General features: G+C 35.1%; 1 long non-coding RNA gene across 2 annotated transcripts in view; it reads left to right on the top strand.

Annotated features, from left to right (window-relative positions):
* Positions 1-7,097, top strand: part of LOC128250446 (uncharacterized) — a 613,350-nt gene that overhangs the window by 390,024 nt on the left and 216,229 nt on the right. For both annotated transcript variants that reach the window (XR_008266462.1, XR_008266463.1), the window contains exon 3: positions 570-676. This is a non-coding gene — a long non-coding RNA (uncharacterized LOC128250446). The remainder of the gene's footprint in view (positions 1-569; positions 677-7,097) is intronic.

Here is a 7,097-nt window from a genome sequence, read left to right on the forward strand (position 1 = left end):
TATACACGACGGGCTTCGTTCTACTAAATCGACTCACAACGCTTTGGTCGGCCCGAGGCTACAGTAGAAGTCACTTACCCCAGGAGGCCTTGTAGTGGGACTGATCCCAGAACCATGTGGTTGAGAAGCAGTCTTCTTACCATGCAACCACTCCTGCGCCCTCTCATATATTTATTTTCTCTCCGCCTACCTACTAATCTGGTTATCGCTTCTTTCTCTCTCCCTTTTTATCTCTCCTTCTTTCTCTCGTAATACACACACACACACAGATATATATATATATATATATATGTGTGTGTGTGTGTGTGTGTGTGTATTTATGTATGGCTATATCACGTTACTTTATTGCTACTAAGATTTGCTGTGAAACTTTTTGTGTGTTTATTTCTTTGGGTCTGTGTGTCTTAGCCTGTGAGTTTGTTCGTGTGTATATTTGTACATACACGCACATATATACATATACATGTGTGTGAAAAATAAATATGTGAGTGGGAGAAAAAGGATGTACCGTTGATAGCCACCAATATTTAATATAGAATTTAATGGTTTTTCTCTTTTTTCTTTTGCAGTTATTGCTTCAGTGATGTTTTCCAAACGAACTCCTATCTGAATCTTCGAGTTATAGACATCTGTTTCTTAATTTGTATCCTGAGGCAAATCAGAGCATGTTCTATTTGTAAGTAGTTGATTTGTTATTGTTTAGTTGTTCACTATGCTATTTTCAATGGAGATACGATCAATTTGTATTAACATTTTCATTATTTTCATGGATGTAATTATAATTCCTCTATGCTTCTTGTTGCGTTTTTCTAATTACAAACAACAACACTAGTTCAGTGATATTTCAGCGACCGAAGTATTTAATCGATATATTCAACCTTCACCACTTAAAATATGGGTATATTTGTTACGTAAGATGATGTGTTTTAATCTCTTCTCGCATTTCATATAATAGGGTAGGATTTATAGTTTAAAAACAAATAGGAATATGATGCGTTTCTTTAAATTCTGATTCTAAACCATCGGATAAATTAATGGTTTGGGCTCTTTATATTCTATGTCTGTAATGTAAATATATATGTAAGGACGTAAAAGAAAACTTATTTCATTGCGTTTAGTATATTGCTCAATGCTCTCGAGCCGATATCACAGCTTTTTCACCTGTCATCGAAAATAAAACCGGAAGACAGCTCATATTTGCAGGTGAAGGAGATCCGTGAGTAATATGAAGCTGAAATACAAACGTTATTACATTTTCTCATATGAAGTACCCGCAGGTTTTATTTCGGAAACAAATGCATAACAACAACAGCAATAGCAATTTCATCTCCACCAACGCCAACATCATTTGTGAAATAATGGTGGTGGTGGTGTCAGCAAACCAGTTTAATTTGAACACATTTTCGTCAAATATTTTATTCTTATTCTTGTGTCCTTTGTCCAAGTCGCATATCCTTGACACATGCCTTTTGTATTCTTGTCACTGCGATAGTCATTGCATCCTAAGACAAACCTTAAGAATAATATTGGAAATGATAGGATAAAAGAAAAGTAATTTGCAATCACCTCGAGCATTATGGAGGATATAAAAACGTGCTTATGTACTCCGTTAGAAAAGTGGACATTGTTATATGATTTTTCTTTTTTTCTTTTCGTGATAAAAAGATGAATGTAATAAACTGCATTCTCAACGATACAATGTTAGAAACCATAGATGTTAAGTGAATGTGCTGCGAGAAAATACCGATTCACACAAAGGTTGTGACTTCGGTAAAGTTAAAATGGTATTTGCCACGGATGAAGAAGCCCGAGGTATACAGCGTATCTTTCTGGGTATGACATGTGATAATTTGCAACATACAGAGTTTGCTGCGTGTCAAAATGTCTGCGATTAATCATCCTGTATGTTATATTAATATTAACATGTAGAAATAGAGCAAAATCGATGTTGTTAAAATTATTCTTACTAAAATTATTCTTACTATGCCAAAAAAAAAATACAATATTTGGCATACGATAAAGTGATATTTTATTACAAACATGTACATTCTAAACTCAGTTCTCTTATGTTTTGAATGAGTATTTCCACATTTCTTCTAATATAAGAACCAGCGAGGTACGGAGGCCTGGTTATTCGACTGTAAACTCCCAGAGGTGTGGTGCACTTACACTAGAGAAAACTGAACGCAATATTTTGCAAAAATTGTAAACTGTGAAAAATGAAAGCACATCACACAGAAAACACATTGACTAATACAGTTAAATATCTATATATTTTAAGTTTATATCCAGCAACCGTTGCCTGTGATATAAATCGTTAGAAATTATAAAATAAATGTGGAAATAGATCACCGTAGCTACACTGAAAGTGACACTGATACACATAGCACACCGGACGCACAAATAACGTAGTAGGTTTTCGGGATAAATTTGACAGTCTGTATTAAAGTTTAAAATAAATAATACCTTCTCCAAAATTAAAAGTATTAGAAACTCAAAAGTGTATAAACTACATTAAGTCTACTAAATGTCACCGCGCCCAGCTTACGGCACAGCTTCAAGACGGTTCCGGAAGCTGGCGCATACATTCCTCCCTGTGTCACTGTAAAAAATTTCGAACACCCTCTTGATTTTAGCCACAAGCTTGGCCTTGGTGTTGCATGCAGATCGATAGATATATTTCTCAACTGCGCCCCACATAGTAATTCATGGGAATTTATTTAGAGTAATTATGCTGCCAATCATTGATCCTAGTGAACTCATATAAATTCTCCGGCCACCACATTTAATACTTTCCAAAGATATAGCAAGGAGCCGAACTCTCCTGATCCACATATGTCCTTCCGATAGCACCTCTCTCCAGTCAGCGTTTGAACTCGGCCTTTAGCAGCTTCGCATAGCCATCGTCATTGATCTTTTGACACTATGGAGATGAATTCCGGCGTGCCGAAGCAGTCAGAAGACCTGTTGTGTCTCTTTCTGCTAGTGGCGATGTTGTCTCTGTTGCAGCTGCCCATATCACGTCGTACAACCTTAAGTTCACATGGTAAGGAAGAGCAGACATGTTATCCAGCATAAATCATCAAGATACAGGTTATTTTTCCCCATATTCAGATGGCCTACTACCGATCTTGTTAGCTACCTTTTTCTAAACTATAGCTTTATCATTATGCTCTTCGACGACATTGCCTGTTTACCAATACATCAAAAGGTTTTTCAACAAATGAAACATAAAAAAATCAAATTTAACCCGAAGACCCTTTTAAATCTCCTTCAGTAAAATGCTACATATTTCACAGATATAGGGTCACCCAAAGGCCCACAAACAATCACTCTTCTTGTCTTGCTCTTGTAGCTCATCGACTTAGGGATCTCTGCTCCTTGAAAATGACTGTTTTCTTGATATATATACCTCGTCCTCTATTACATTCATTCTATCCCACTGATCTTTCTTATTTGCGAGCTTTAATCTCACTAGAGTAACCTTTATTTACTCCGTAGAACTCTAACCATTTTCAATTTATTCCTGCCAATATTTTTTGTGAAATCTTTGAATTGAATTTATTCGCAAAATAAATGAAGAATATTCACGTCATCTGTGTTTGTGTGATTGTTAAAGCTACGGGAAAGTCCTGTACTTCCATAAAAAAAAAACTATCATTAACCCTCACCACAAAGCTTGTGCGGAGGAGCAAATCCTGTACACTTTTCCCTCAAAGTATGTCTCATTTTAGCTATACGCGAAAACCCTTTGTTGACGAAATAGTAAAATATTTTAAACTCAACTACATAAATTAGACTTTCTTGTAATTAGTGTACTGATAGTCTCTATCTGCATTTTGATAACACATCTTTCCAGTATTAATATTTGATTTAATTCATACTCAGGTCGGTTTTATCAGTAACACTCGTATTTCGTCTACTGTCGCTTGCTTTCGGACACACTAAATCCTGATGAGCATCTAATCTTATACAAAGTCGACTCGTCCTTTCTGGATCAGACGAACAATGATTTTTTAGGTCAGCTAGAGACATAAAAAGAAAAAAATACATTGTAACGTTTACCAACTCGTTTTTGTTTTCAGATAATTTAGTTATATCTGTCTGATACAGAGTAGTTTTATTCTTTTACTTATTTCAGCCATTTTACTGCGGCTATGCTGGAACACCGCCTATATTAATTTTTTAGGTAGTGTAACGTCTAATTGAACTACCACATACGGTCACTGTCATTAATTCATCCTTTCCTTAATCATTATTTGAATCAAGTGGATTTATATGAAACGTTACAATTTCGGATGAAGACATTACATTCATTAGTGACTTTTCAGTAATTAATGTTTTCAGATATCTGACAGGTATAACTTGATACGTACTTTCCTGGTGTCAATACAATTTCCACAGATAATCAAATCCTCTCAGTATAAACAATTGTCATTGAGTTTTGCTGTAAGATATTAATACAAAGAGATAAACTGTAAAACAAGACGTGCTTCATTTGGAATAAAAGTACCAATCATAGGCTGAATGAATTACACAAATGTCTCGTTGTATTAAGCAGCTTGACGTCTCTAGCGCCTAAATTATAAAAGAATATAAAGAACACGTTTAAATGTCATAAACACGAGTTCTGAATGAGTCTTGAACATCTGGTTTTATCACGTTTTAAGTTGAAGACATATATATATATATAATCTATTGTATCATATATTTATAAATTTATATACATTTAGATAACGTACACTTATTTAAATGACATTTAATTGCTCTAATTTTACAAATATACTGACTAATTTTTACCACTTTTCTAATCGTATATTTTGTTTCCTGTACGGTGCTAGTTATAGTGTCCAAGGTTAATCAACGCTATTATTACTGATGCATTGATTCTAAATTAATATATTTATCTTGCTACTTAACAATGTGCACATCCGCACATAATTTTCGAAGTCAAAGGCAATGAATAATACGCAAGATCAGGAATTAACTTACAATATCTACTTCTTCGATTGTCTTAATAACTTATTATCAAAAACGATTAAAACTTTGTAGCTATTTAAGTTTGTAAAACGCTTGCAATTTTTCTTTAATTTTGCTGCTAGTACGAACTCAAGTATTTGTTAAATGTGATTATAATTATTTACAGTAGTTTGATTTGTACAAGAATATTGTTATTTATCAAATGGCGGTTGGTTGTAATTTTACAACGCTATTTTTGCATATATCCGTACATCTCGTACTGTCATTCACGATTTATGTGTCTCTCTTTGCAAGTTGCTATATTTCGTCATCTATTGATGTAGTTTCTATACTATTTACGTTTTGTTACTTAATGTTGTACACTATGCACTTAGTGCGTTTCTTTTCTATAACAGTCCGTCATATTTGCATGGTTGAACCGTCCCTATCAACATGAACAAAACAGCTGTATTCAATTTCCATACTTATCTGGACAATGCTCTAATATTTCGATTATATTCATTCCTAAAGGAGACATTGTGTTGGAGCAAATAACTTTTCTGTTTTAGCTGTCAATTTGTCAAGCGGAGTAGCATTTTCCTTACGCGCTCACGCTACCCACTTGGGAAACTATCTTTCTTTCATATATAATTGCTTTGCTTAAATATTCACTGTTAAGCATGAAGAACTCATTAGACCTAAAATTACATTTGGTTATCTGAATGTCATTCTTTTCACTTTTAAATGTGTTTATCGATGGTGAACATACTTTTACAGTTATCCATGATTTTATATCTTTGAACAATTTATGGAAAGTATGACTCTCTGAACATTAACTTTTGATTAGGTCTCAGAAATGGTAAATTACATTCAACTTTTAATTAGATTACTTTTCATTTTAGTGATATGACCGAGATAATTTTCCTTCTCCGAAATGGATGAAGTTGCTGTTTCATATTGGGTCACTTATACATAGGCACCTATGCGAGGAGGGGGGGGCAGAGAAATCCCAAAAGAAATCGCAGTTTAGCAATACTATTTTATTCACTTACTTTTATATGTTTACACTTTGTTCGCTTTTAAAGTATTCTCCATCTGAAGCAATGCCTCAGTCTTGACACATTTTCCACCGTTCGAAGTAGTCCTGGAACTCCTGTGATGTGATGCCTTTTAACGCCTCCGTCGTTTTTTTCTTGTGGTGACATTGAATACTTCCATTTACTTAATTGCTGCTTCGTTTTCGGGCCGTAGGCGTAGCACCACTTTCGTCACAAGAGATGATATTAAAAAAAAATTCGGATCAATTCCCAACTGTTCTTTCAGTTCAGGACATGCATTCAGTGGTGACTGCTTTTGATCTACCGTGAACCAGCGAGGCACACATTTTTCTGCAACTCTTTTCATTCGCAATTCCTCGTTGAAAATTAATCGGCAGGAGCTCCAAGATACACCAATAATATCAACAACTTCCTCAACTGTTCGGCGACAATCTTCCAAGATCAGTTCATGAATTTTCCTGATGTTTTTCAGTCGTTCTGAACGTTGATCTTCAAGTGACTATTCCTAAAGCGTGAAAACTCTTCCCAAACTTATGTTTTGCTCAAGGCAGCGTCCTTGTAACTGTTTTGGCCGCCGTTTTCCCCAGCAGAAAACAGAATTTCACGGAGGTTCGATATTCTTTCGCTTCAGTCATCTCAAACATCGACAAAGCTAAGAGAAACACTGCAAAACAAAGACGCGTGGCATTAACACTTCACTCAATGACACATGATTCTACAAAATCACTCGATGACGCTGGTCAGCAGACTAATGCCTGATTGTTACATCAAGCGTCATCAAGCGGTGGAAGCCGGAACTACAACGGGTTTTTTCACTGATAATATTTCTGGTTACTTTTGGGTATCGCCCCCGTACACACATGCAAATGCACATGCACCACACACACACATACACACACACACACATACATACATACATATATAATCTGCATAATTGTCTCTATACATGCTTAAAGCCTCTCTTTACCTTGTGAGATCGATTCCTTGTAAAGACATGTCGCCTAATTTTGAATCTTTTGAGCACTAAGAAGTTTCCTGTATAAATAGTATCTCTGCATGGATATATATCTATATATATAT

Source organism: Octopus bimaculoides, chromosome 21 (genome assembly GCF_001194135.2).
Source record: "Octopus bimaculoides isolate UCB-OBI-ISO-001 chromosome 21, ASM119413v2, whole genome shotgun sequence".
Lineage (NCBI taxonomy): Eukaryota > Metazoa > Mollusca > Cephalopoda > Octopoda > Octopodidae > Octopus > Octopus bimaculoides.